The sequence below is a fragment of the Lonchura striata genome, chromosome 3 (genome assembly GCF_050655825.1).
Source record: "Lonchura striata isolate lonStrDom1 chromosome 3, ASM5065582v1, whole genome shotgun sequence".
In the NCBI taxonomy this organism is placed as follows: Eukaryota; Metazoa; Chordata; class Aves; order Passeriformes; family Estrildidae; genus Lonchura; species Lonchura striata.
The window spans coordinates 97,621,694-97,635,225 of NC_140705.1; the positions used below are offsets into that span (position 1 = coordinate 97,621,694).

Sequence of the window (13,532 nt, forward strand, 5' to 3'; positions counted from 1 at the left end):
AGATTAACAATCTAATGTTGAAGTACAGGCAAGAAATGGATGAGTTTCTGATTTGTTCTGGGAAATCTGAAATGTTGTTTAAAACCTTCCCAGGTAGTGTATACTCAGAAGGTGCAGGTAGTTACAGCAGAAGTCTTATTTTTTTGCCTGTTAGATGCTGGCTATAAAGAGAGAATGTAGCTGTGTATAAGAATATGTGCCTGTGTTCTAGTTAATTCAAAATTCAATTATGTCTCCATGTCAGGACCAAAAGCTGTCTTTATTTACGGTTGTAAAGCTCCCATTGAAAGGAACGGAGGTTATATAATTTAAATTTAGGTCAAATTAGGTTGTTTTGGGTTGTAGAATGGAACAGTGAATGATGCAGGAAAGGGCTTACTTGTCTCTTAAAATCAGAGGGGTAACACCTAGTGCGATTTGCTGACCACAGTGAGTTGCCTTTACAAATAACTTACACTGAGCTCCCATTTTAAGGTGGGTAGCTCTTTTTGATATAGAAAACCTCTGCCTTGTGTTTCCTTTAAAAGCAATTGTGAACTTATTTCATTGCCTCTCTGATCCAGTTAAGAGGCCCAACTTCGTATTTGGCTGTTTTGTTTCTCTGCAGTATTGTTTCTGATGGTTAGCTGCAAAAATCAGAGTGTACTTAGGTGTTTTAATTAAACCTTTTTTCACATGCCTTTTTTTTTGGTCTTGGGAAATGGAACTCTGACTGAAAAGGTGTTCACTGTTTGTTTGGGGCCATTTAATAGTGAATATTTTTTATGCTATTTGCTTTCATAGGTGGATAATGCCATAACCTAGATTAAAATCCAAAAACACTGCAATAAACTTGGATTCCTACTCAAATTGTAGTGACAGCAAATTGATAATGAAATGTTGTCTAGAGGCACTTGCTATTATAACTGAATCACTTGGTTTAAGCTTTATCACTGGAGTACCCAGAACTGAATATTGATGAAGGGTAGACATGATTGTGGCTGTCGTTGCAGCAGAAATTTTGCGAAGAACAGCATTTTTGGCTGTTGAGATTCTGCACCATGTGTACAGCAAATGAACAGAAAAAAAAAAAAAGTGTTAAGCAGGAATAAAGATTTTTTCCAATGAAAATGATGGCATGGGATTGTTAGTCAAACGTAAGCATAGAGATTTTGGGTGAGTTAAATCTATGCTGTGTCAAGTAAATTAAACTTAGAATACAGTACTTAATACTACAGGGTGCACGAATTCAAAGCTGTGGCTTTCTCTTCAGAGGAAGGGCTGGTGTATTGCAGTTCTCCTTTGTAAGCATCCAGCAGGCTTCTTATCAGCTGGAGAGGGATCTGGAAGGAGCATTTTGTCCTGGCTGCTGTGCCACACCCTGGTGCTTACCTGGCTGCCAGGAGAGGCCCCGGCAGGTCCTGCAGTCAGCCACTGTTTCAGCAGGCACCACCTGGAATGTGGGACAGTGGGAGAAGTCAGTGCTTTGCCTTCTGGTCCTAAAGAACCTTCAGAAACCAAGTGCAAGTCTCTTAAGGTGTAGGACTAGATGGAAAGCTCTTTTAAATGGCCTCACAATCATGTGACACTTTGTAGGGTGGTTTTTGTTTCCTCACAAAGTTATATAGTTTTCAAGTCTGTAGACTGCTTTAGAATAATAAGTGATGTTATGATACCAAAAAGTATTCAAAATACTTGCAAAAGTTTGGGGAACAAGAACTTTATTTAAATTACATTATGGCTGTGGTCATGCAGACTCAGACAATGAATTCACTGATTCAAGCCAACAATTGGTATGTGAAAAACAGAGACCTGTTGTCTTTGGGATTGCACTTTGAGTCAAATGGCATGCACAGAGCAGGAATTTGTGCAGTCATTCTGCAAACAGACCTTGTGTACTGTCTGACAGGTTTTTTTAAATTCAGCTTGTTAAAAATATAACCTCTCTATATATACTGAAGTCAAAACTTTGAAAAAATACAAATTTGCTGATATGTGCAAGTTTCAATTCTAAGCTTCTGTTAGCCAGTATTTCTAAAAATGTCACTTGGTATATGAAAGGGGAGCATGGATAGCACCGACCTAATTCTAGCACAGAGAGCAACCATGCAAACTTTCCTACACCATTTTCTTCTCTGTTTTTTTGCAGACAGATTCAGACCAATCTGTTAAAAATAGGAGAGAAGGTTCAATGTCTCGTCTTCATCCTTTATATGTATTTATGCACCTGGCATGAAAGACCACTCATAGGGACTGGACCTTTGGAGAGCAAAAGCTGATTTCAGAACCAACACCAAATACCACAAGCCCAAAATTCTCAAGCTTTTTTTTTGGGAAGAGTGTTTTAATAGCTGATCAGCCTTTAGTAGTCAGTTGTTTGAATCTAGTTATCAGAGTTGTCCCAAGGTGTTAGAATTTATCCAGATTCTAGAATTACACAGGACAACTGATATCAAGTTTCTCAGAGACATTGGTAAGATTGATGGCTTGGCCATTTGTTGCCACTTAATGCTTTGGCAGAAGTAGTGGCAGCTGGAGGATAAACATCTGAAGTGGTTGATAATGGAAGATAAATTAGGCTTAAATGTGAACTGGAGCATCTGAGAAGCTAATGCATGTCTGGAGGTGGTGAGCAGACACAAATTGACATAGTTGGAATTACCAGGCAGTTGCAGATGTTTGTGGTGCCTGACATCCTTGGGTTTCTAGAGCAACCTTGGTGCCACAGAATGTTTCACAGCATGGGTCAGGTCAGAAAGGACCACCATGGGTCATCTGGTCCAACCTCCCTGGTCAAGCAGGGTCATCCCAGAGCACAGGGCACAGGATTGTGTCCAGATGGTTCTTGTATGTCCCCAGTGAGGGAGACGTCACAACCTCTCTGGACAGCCCGTTTCAGTGCTCAGGCACTGCACAGTTTTTTGTGAAAAGTTTTTTCTCATATTCAGGTGAAACTTCTGTGCATTGGTTTCTGCCCATTCTCTCTTGTCCTATTGCTTGGCATCACTGAGAGGAGCCTGGAAGCTTCCTCCTGGCAGCCTCCCTCCCATACGGAGAGACACTGATGAGGTCCCCTCTGCATTGTCTCTTCTCAGGGCTGAACTGGCCCAGCTCCCTCAGCCTTTCCTCAGAGGGGACATGCTCCAGACAGCAAAGCTGACAGAGCACATGAAGAGAAGCTGTGCATGCTCAGGACTTTACAACCATCTGTAATCCAGAATTTTTAAAAGAAGCAGATAAAGATCCAGACTCTTCAACCAAAAAATTTGCATATTCTTATCAGCAGGAACAAATACCATTTGAGTAACCACATGGAATTAGTTTCACCAGGCACCTTAATCATTGAAACCACCGAAACTTAAATAGACGAACATTAAAAACAAAATTATGATTTTACTGTATTAAAAATTGTTGGAAACTGTAACCAGGAGTCTGTTTCTAGTCTGTTTAAGGATTAATTTGGTTTCATTTAGGGATTTATTTGTTTCATTTTGTTTCATTTTAAGGAATATTATTGCTAGAGGTTAATGGGTTCCAGAAATGATAAAAACAGATAACACTTGATGTTGATTATTTAGCCTTACTTTTCACATTCCCTCATCATTTATGAGGTCCAGGTTTCTGGTTCTCAGAATAGTAAATGCCTCCTATGATGGTAAAGGAAGAACTTCTGGTTTGTTTCTTCCTCCCTGCCCAAAAAATTCTCTCTGCATATGCTGCCATGTGTAATATTTGAAACTTGGAATATTTGTCTCTTATACCTTGCCTGAAATATTTAGGACAAATGCTGCTTTTTGAGCTTGAAAACAGACAATTTAGTGTCTCTGTCAGTATATGGGAAACACTGAGTTAGAATCATTATTATGCAAGCACTGCTCTCTTTTTTTGGTGGGAGGGGGTTGTTTGTTCCTTTGTCAGCAACCTGAAAGTCTTTGTATGTTGTGAAGTCACACGTGTAAGGAGGCAGAACGTTCTGCTCTAACCATGAAGAGCTTGTTCTGTAATCTGTTATCCTGGGACTCTGAATCCATCAGATGCCTGCTCATAATCTACCAGGATCATTTCTAGACAGTGCTGCATTTGAGGGACTGTTTATCCTGGGCAGATAAGTCAAAATAAAAATCACTTGGAGAAGTGTTAGAAAAAACAGTAAGAACACTGCTGAGCTGTGTATCACTTATGTTGATGAGATATTCTCAATTCAGGGAAGACTTCTCATTTTCTAAACTATGATAAGTGCGTGTTTAGATCCTTGCTCAGTTGATTTCCTACATGTAACTTTGTCTCTGGAATGTTAAAGGAAGTTGGGATACTGTAGGCATCGGGGTTTTTTTACTGCCACAGACATTGAGAGGCTCAAATGACACAGCACGGTGCTTTGGGCCACCAGCTGGTGCCATAATTGCAAATTAGTTGAGCTGTAGCTTTGGATCCTAATAAAGTTATGCATGCTCCTTGGGTGTTTCTCAGACATGGGAGCAGAGCCATGGTCTGGGAACATCTGAGCCAGATACATTTGGTTGATTGATTCTTACTCTGTGCCTTTTGAGACAGCCCTTCTGCTGCCCTGGGAGCGATAAAACCAGCACCTGAGTGCTGCAATACATTTTGTAACTCTGCTGCTGGATCCTGACCTTGTTCTGCCACTGCCGGTCTCTCCTGTGCCAGAGTTCACCGGTGATGGATACCTGTGGGATTGCATCACTGCCTGGGGGGGTTCATGTGATGGGGTCTGTCCCTCCCTGCAGCAGTGTCAGAAGGGTGCTGGCACCTTCTGCCTGCAGGTGCTCTGCTGGCTGCAAGGTCAAGGGCTGCCTGTGCTCAGGGGTGCTCCAAAAATAGCAGCTTGAAAAGAAAGAATCCAATAAACCTATCTTGACATGCATCACTTTTTCAGACTCCTCGAGAGACTTCACAATATTTCTTCATAGTCTGTTCTAATATTTCACTGCTGTTACTGTTAGAGGAATTTTCCTGTTATTCTTGTTTATAGAGGATGTTACTAGTACATCCTCAGGTTTTTTTCCTCTGTGTGGAATACTTTACTCTTATTTTGTAACCTCATAACTCCTGTGTCTTTTTTGGGCACACTTCTGCCTTGCCAAGTGTTTTCCCAATTTGTATGTCTGCTGTAGTCTAAAGTGTGCTACTTTGTGGTCATGTTTGTAGAAAGCAAAATTGAAGTTACTTTTTCCTTATGCTTTAGATTTTACATTAGATGGATAGATGTCAGTACCATATACTTAGCATGCAGTGCTTCCCCCCTGCCCTGAATAAGTTGGATAATGATGAAAGGCAGTGCCTGTCACTTCTGTGTGATCTTTTGTCTTTCCTGGTAGGAGAGTGGTTCTTTCCCTGTAGTCTTGTATGTGCTCACATTACCTGAGCCAGGCTGTTACAGACAGTTCCCAAATGACCACTAGTAGTTACGGCTTTTATTTTCCCCCCATATACACCATTTCATGACAAGGTACTCATCAGTGGATTTGTCACAGAAAAGGTTATACAATGGCAAATCTTACATTCACAGGTAACTGGAATCTTAGTTTTTATGAGCATGTTTTTCATACTTGGAGGTGGATTTGCCTCTCAACAGGAAGTCTCTGCTCTTGGCAGTAATAATACTATTTGGATTGTTTTGGCCAAGCCATTGTTAATACCACTAGATCTTGCAGTGTGAATGTTGGTTACTTAATGAAGGTGAATAAATTGTTTGATACCTCTGCACTTAGTATAATTATTTGTATTTTTTAAAAAATTGTATAAAAGTGTTCCCTGTGGGCTTACACAGCACTATAAAAGACATGCATGTTTTTTCATGAGGCTGTTCCATAAACTGAATGTCTTTACGTGATGCAACAGTATTGTTAGGTGTTTCAGGGTGCTGCTTTACCGCTTTGAAGGCTTTTCTAATTGTTTCTTTAGCTGTTGAGGTGAAGGAAACAAAGGTGGTCATGGTGGGTACCACTGTATGCTGTGTTTTGTGAGGAATTGTAGATTGTATTTGGTTCATTCCCAGGCTTTCCAATTTGCTTTGAATGCTCCCTTATAATGTATTGACTACTTTTCTGACCATTGTTAGGCAGGAAGAGGTAAGACTGCATGCTGGTGCTTGTTACTGTATTTTTTCATTTGAATATTTTCTTCAAAATGCCTGCGCTTTTGTGTTGGTTTTGGGTTATTTTTTTGAGAAGTCTCGCTCCTGTGGACATCTGTGTGTGTCCACTTAATTTAGCAGATATTAGCTGTTAAAAAACACTGCCTTGATGTCCCAGCTGGTGGAGGGAGATGTGTTACCATAGCTGGATTTAAATAACCTCTGTCCTGCTTTGAGTGCAAATGCTGCTGTAGGTCTGACACAGAACCATAAGGAAAACAGCTACTGACATCCAAACTACTGCTTCTGACAAGGCCTGGATGTGATTAGACTCTTAGGTTGCTGGCAGCCTTAGCTGCCTGGAATAAAAGTTTCTAAACCAAACCAGAACTTTGGCTAATTCAGAGCATTGTGCTGGTGGGGTGGCTAACCAGTTTGCTGGAGCTTCTTTTCTCCTTCGGCCTGGAGCAGCCTTTCTGCAGCTTTCTGCTTTCCTCACTCTTGCAACCCTGAGTCCCCCCTGCTTGGTTTTGCTTCCTATCTGTCTCAGTTTTGTAAAAAGCCCCGAAGCTTTTGCTTCTGGAACAACTTGCATGAGGATGAAGAAGCAGAAGAGTTCTTACACGGAGTAGCATGTGCTTCTAATAGTTCATGGTTACATTAGGCTCGCTGGCGTGCTGGTAGATGGGTTCAGAAGCAGTGTGCAGTCTGACAAAATGTGATTAGTCTGCACTTACTGGTACACGTAGTGTCTGGGAAACCCTGATGTAAGTCTTGAAAGGCTTTATCTCAACAGTCTTGCTTGATAGCCTTTAGGAGCTTTTTTCCAAAACAAATGACTCACAGCCCTTAGGTCCTTCATAGAGGCAGTGACTGCTGTTCTTTGTGCATGGGAGGAGGGAGAACAAGCAGTTTACCTTTTTGTTTTTAAAGATAAACTCTATAAACAAAACAACCCCCACAACTAATATGCTGATGCAGGGGAGGAAAAAGGTCACAGTGGAAAAAAGTTGAGAGTATGTAATTTTTGCAGCCTATTTAAAGGTTGTTAGTGTTTTCTGAAACATTACCTGTTTGTTTTATGCCAGGAAGATGTGTAAACTGAGTTCTGTTGACTTTGTGTCACATTACATTAACCAAATTTTATCATTACATTTCATTGCCTGCTTTTTAAGAAATGAATTTGGACAATTGGATATGCACAAATGGAAACTGGATTGGACTATATCAGGGACCAGCTAATTGCACTGTGGTTTTAACACGTGACCACATAGGGTATAAAGCTAGTAAGAAAATTTCTCTTTTCACTCTGTCTCCCTGCAAAATACCTATTTAGGGTTGGTAGTGCAGTCTGTTTGCTTACCTCAGGTTAGCAGCTGATCACATAATGTATTCTGGAATATGAATGCATAGCTAGTCTGAAAATGCTGCTTGGTATTAATGCCCTTGTCCTGTGTATTGTTTCCCTAAAAGAAGGCTTTTGTGGGGCAGGTAACAATCAAAGAGAACCAAATCTTGTTTAGTGTGTAGCTGGTGTTATCAAACTGATGTGTATGCTACAGCATGGAAATTTTCTTGAGTTGAAGAGCAAAAAACCGCCTATCAACACACCAGAAAAACCCAAAACAAATCCAAACCAGAAAAACCCCACCCGAATTGCCTCAGAAATCCTTGTTTGCAGGCAGACCTGAAGGCCCTGGTTAGAGAGTAGGATTCCCAGAGCTTTTGGGAAGAGGGAAGCTGCAGAGCACTCCCCGTGTGGTTTAAAGATTAAACCTCCGGGTGTAGCTGTTGAAAGAGTGTGACACTGGAAAAACCCAGCCTAGGAGCAAGGGCTGTAAATAGCTGTCAAATGTTCTCCGACAGAAATCTTAAGTTGTCCTAACACTGAAATGAGTACGAGAGTGACAGTAACATCCTAAAATGCCGGTTAAAACGAGGCGAGGCTGCCTGGGAAAGGTGGTTTCCAAAAGGGAGCTGTAGTGGAGAGGGAAGGCAATACAATGGTTGGAGTGTTGATCTAGAGTAATGAAAGGCACGTTCCATTTGGAGCCCAGCAACAGCCATCTTGTACAATGGGAGAGGCCCCTGGCGTGCCAGCTGGATCGTGCTGCTTTCTGCCTTAAAAGAGCGTTTTCCGATAATTGCTGCTGGATTAGCTGAACCAGTGAAAATCCCTGCTCAGATAAAGCTTTCTGGCACTTGCAGCTAGCACGAACCTGAACAATGGATATGCTGATAAGGAGTCTTGATTTTCTAGTGTGAGCAAAATTGTTCTTCAGCTCACCTTTGCCTTGTATTTTCTCCTCTAAATTATTTATTAGTGCAAATAATCAATGAATATATATAACGTTGCTTTTAAATACTCTTTTCCCAGTTGGAGTCTGCAAGTCTTTTTTTCATTTGGAATGTATAGTGGTTAGTATAGGCCTCTGCCTTTTTATTCCTCTGATGTATTTTTAAAACCACAAGTGAAAGCCTTAACTGGCTAGAGCTGCTGTTCTGTTTGGGCTGTTTGTATTCCTCCTTTCTAGATTGAATTTCTAATTTCACTTTAATGAGAATTACTTCCTTGTATGTAATGATTCACTGAATAAACTTGGGTAAGAAAAGATAAGCAGTAAAATAGTATTTTCAGTTTAAGGCTGAGAGGGCTCTCAGGGTGAGATAAGGTGTAGTCAGTTATGCTCCTTGAAAAGGAGGAAATAGAATAGCTGACATCCAATTCTAACTAATATTAAAAGAAAAATGTCTAAACATATCTTCCAGTTTTGATAGTAATGTAATAAATGTGCTCTTGCTAAATCAGGGGGTTTTGGATCTAATTGCTATTTTGAAAACTTAATTTTCCTGTTTTTCTAGTAAAGGAAGCCAGTAACTACTTTTGTCCTTGCCCTAAAAAAAGAAAAAAATTATCAGAACTTTAAGGGACTTCCTGACCCGGTAATACCATTGGGTATAAAGGACTTACACACAGTGGAATTTTTTGTAAAATAATGTATTATGTGTACAACATAATATATGAAAACATAAAAATCTGTAGACTTTTCTTCTAAGTGATGTTTTAATCGAATTTTGGCTGTTCTGGAGTCAAGTCTTGTGCCCAAGTACAGATAGAAATTCACATGCAGAGGTTTTGGATTTATTGAACAATTATTTGTATTTGTTCATGCAGATACACTTGAAAGTGTGATTTGTCATGTCTGGGAAAGTTTAAAATGAAAGGACTCTTGTGAAATACAATCTTCTTTTGCTATCACCAGTAGATGTGATGCAGTTTGTTCTAAAACTTGGGGGTAGAGGTAGGTGGTATTTTAATGGAACAGAACGTGGATATGTGCCCGTTACTGTAGATCCTACTGTTTAACAGATTAGCATATTGTCCTGTTTCCAGCTGGGACACACATTTAAGATTAAAGTAAATGTGAAAGAGAGTTGCCTTTCGAGTCTTAAAATTGAGGTTTTGTCTCTAAACATGAGCATTTGCAAAGCAAAAGGAACAACTGGAGAGACAGCTGAACTGCTTAGGAATTGGGACCAGGAAAGCAAGGCAAACACAGTTTCTCACTGTTTAACTTGGTAACTGTTTTTCTGGTGTGAAGGCAGATCTCAGTGACAACATTTAAGAAGCTAACAAGCAAAGCATCCTAAAATGGGGGAAACAGAGTATTGCAGTCTGAAGCAATAATTACTTTGCCAAGAGGTTTGAAATACCAGAAGAGCTGCTCTCTAGAAGAAAAACCAATGTGTAACTCATGATAAAGATGTTGATCAATATAGTAACTTTTATGACCTTGCATAATGATTTAGTAATTTTTTTCTTTGTGGGTGTTGTCTGCTCTGGAGTGAGACTGCTCTTCTTTTTCACTGTGTAACCATTTTGCTAGAATTTTCATACAGTCCTATTTGAGAGAGGTGAGAGATGTTGAAAGATAGTTTTTGTTTTTACTCGTTGAGATGATGGTGCAAATGTCCATTTGTGCTGGCTTCTCTGTGTGGGTAAAACCCCTTCAAACGAGTGTTTCAAGCACACATCTGTGTTGATACACTTCTGTTCAAGGGCTGTGTGCTTACTGCCATTGCACTCTCTCTGCTTAATTTTTATTGCCAGAGATACTTGAAATAGCTGACATTGTGGGAAAATCAAATAGCTTCTACTCAGTGTTTCATGGTGCATCTAGATCATCCAATTTTCTAGGACAGAACGTTAGATGTAATGAATGCACAAATGTAAATGTTAATTATTAACTAGATTGAATTAGTTACTGCAGTCATCTGTTGGTGTTCAAAGTTAAAAGTGGGTCACTGAGTATCAAAATACTTTTGCAATGAATTCTAACATTGATTTTCCTGTTTCTTCTTGTGCTGTTCTTTGCCTGCTAGTCTGGAGAGGAAGAGTAGACCACTTCAAGCCTTTTGCATGTACAAGTAACAATTAGTATACAGTAACCTGTCCCTTCTGTTAGAATTACAGCAGCACATACCTGACAGGACAGATTCCTCTGAATCCCTCTGCCAGCTCTAGAAAAAGGATTTAATTTATAAATAAATGTATAAATAGTGGTAGAATTTTTAGATCATGTTACCTTTACGACCTTGTTGTTATCAAAGTCATTAACTGATGAAATCAAGATTCAGACTTTAGGAAATGCAGAACTTTTTTACTGTTGTGAATAGCACTGTATGAAGGATATTCAGAGGAAAAACTGATTACAGGTCTGAATGATTATAGGTTCATTTAAGCTGCATTTAATAAAAAAGCGTATACAATTGAGATTTTGCCCAAGGGATTAGGTTTTAATGACAAACAGTATTTTGAGGGAAGTGTATTAGCAAGCATTGCTGGAAGAAGGTAGGAAGTTGGGGGGATGAGTTGGAATCAGGAATTTCTTCAAGTTAATCTTGACTGACTTGCAATCAGACTTGGAAGAAGAGCCTCTGAAGTAGCTGTGTGAGCAGCCACTTCAGGAAAGCTATTACTAATATGTAGAGTACAGGGGGAGTGAAAAAATAGTTGTTTAAAAAGTGATATTGAGAGATAAAATGATGTGGGGAAGAAATCAGAGTTATTCAAATAAGACTGACTTAGCCTTGCCAAAAAGTAATTTGGATCACGGAAGAGGAGAGTACTAGAAAAATGTGCTGTTCCATGAGTAAATGCAGTAGTTTGGCATGAAAATTGAATTCATACTTCAATATAGGTGATCATTTTGACTGCATTCAATGGCAAATGTAAATAACCCATAATAGAAGTGAAAGCAGAATGCTTCCAGATTGTGTCAACTTGATGATGATAAGCTCTCCTTGATTTGTGAAATTTGTATGTGGAAACCTGTGCTCAAAGAGGAGAGCAGAGCTCTACTGTAGAGAGGCATTTAAGTGAAAATTTAGTATTCCTTTGTTTTACACATTATCATAAATATCTGTACTGAATGCACAACTTGAGAGTGCTCATTAGATTTTCTTGTACAAGGAAGCTGTTGTAACTGGGGTAATTTTTACACATCAGTGTTTGCTTACTACACTGTGACAGGTCTTGGGTTGCTTAAGGATTCTTTTGGTTTGAGCTGTTTGAATAAGACCCAGAACTTTGCCTTATCCTGTTGCCCTTGGAAATGAGGACAGGATTGTCAAGAGCTGTGTTTATAGTTGAAATATTTTGTAGTACAGACTTGTTAAGAGATGTCAGAAATTCATGAATCAATCTTACATGTTTTGTTGGGAGGAGAGAGTAAAAGAAATAAGGCTTATTGCTTATTATTAAATGTGCAGGCATTTATTTGGTAGTACACATCAGTGATATAAATAGTATGTTGTTTATTTAAACCTCTGACTTTTAAGCTTTGAATATTAGAACTACCAGCAGTCTCTATGATCTTCACTTAAAGGCTACAGAAGGAGAAGCTGCTTGAAAATTCAAGTGTGAAATGCATGTTGTTATTTTTGGGAAAAGCATTCCAATAAAATGAGGTGCTAAAGCAGAAATTGTCATAAATAAGGTACTTATATATATGCAGTTCAGTGGGGTGTTCTCAAAGAATTTATTTCTTCTAGAGTCACACACTGTCTTAGTTAAGGTGGGAGTTCTTGGGGTTCATCTGCTCCCATCACCTTGGCTGGGTTGAATTTTGAAGTCTCAAAGGATGGAGATTCCACAACTTCTGGGCAGCCTCCCCCAGTATTTCACTGATTTCTTGGTACAACTTCTCCTTGCCTGGTTAAAAGCTCCTTTTCTGCACTTTTTGATGATTTCCTACCTTTCTGTACTGCATTTCTGAGAAGATTGTGACTCTTGTACCCTGTAATTCCCTGTTGAGTAGTTGAGAATGGCCATTATGTTCCTGCCTTAGCTGGAGACTGAACAAGCACAGCTGTGAAGCCACTCCTGGTGCATCTTTTCCTCTAGCCCTCTTTGATTAGCTCCAATTTGTCAAGGTTGTTCCTTCCACTGGGGAGCCCAAAATTTGGCACAACGTGCCAGATGCAGCCTGAATAGAGGGGAAAATTCACTTTTTACATCACTGAGGTTATTTTGTCCTAGGTGCAGATTTTAACCCTTGCTTCCAGATTTCTTGAGGTTTCTGTCACCTGATTTCTCCAGCCTGCTGAGACACCTCTGAACAGCAGCTCTGCTGTCCAGCATACCAGTCTATCCCAATTTACAGAAATGCATCCACAGACTCGCTGAAGTTTCATTACATCCCATTTTCCTGGTGATCAACAAGTGCATTAAACAGCACCACAGTGGTATTGTTCCCCCTGAGAAATGCTCTAGTAACAGCTTACCAGGTCAAACTGCTTCCTGCAGCCCTCTGAGCCTCTGGCTCCCCAAACCTTGCTGCTTGTTCTGCTGGAGGATGGTCATGGCATTTGTCTTTTTCAGGCTGTCAGGGACTTCTCTTGATCACCCTGTAGAGCTGTTAGAGTGGCCTCCTGGTGTCACCACAAGGTACCTGTGTTAGGTGCATGCTGCTCAGTTGGGTGGACTCTCCATCAGACTGGAGCCCCTAACTTTATTTCCCTCTAATGCAGTACTCAAGCAGACTTGGAAACTCTGGGACCAAACTTGTTTTGAGGCCAAGGTAGTTATGTGTAGCCTTTTCTGGTACTTTGCTGCTCACATTTTCATGATTAAGCCATAAAACCGTAGAAGACTTGGGTTGGAAGGGATATTAAAGATCACCCCTGTGCCAGACACAGGCACTTTCCAGTAAACCAGATTGCTCAGAGCCCCATCCAACCTGCCCTACATTTATGTCAGCGTCAACCTGGTGTTTAAAAACAAGTGTTAAATTAACAAAATACGGTGGGGTTTTTCTTTTGTTTGTTTGTTTTTGGTTTTTGGGGGGTTTTTTTAGGTGAAATTAAGTTTTAAGAAGATAATTCCTTCTTGTAATCAGTCTTTCTTGTAATGAACCATGAATTGCATATTCATATGTTAACACTGGGGCTAGAA

At 39.9% G+C, this 13,532-nt stretch overlaps 1 protein-coding gene across 6 annotated transcripts in view; it reads left to right on the plus strand.

Annotated features, from left to right (window-relative positions):
- Nucleotides 1-13,532, plus strand: part of ENAH (ENAH actin regulator) — a 90,388-nt gene that overhangs the window by 21,803 nt on the left and 55,053 nt on the right. The window lies entirely within an intron of this gene.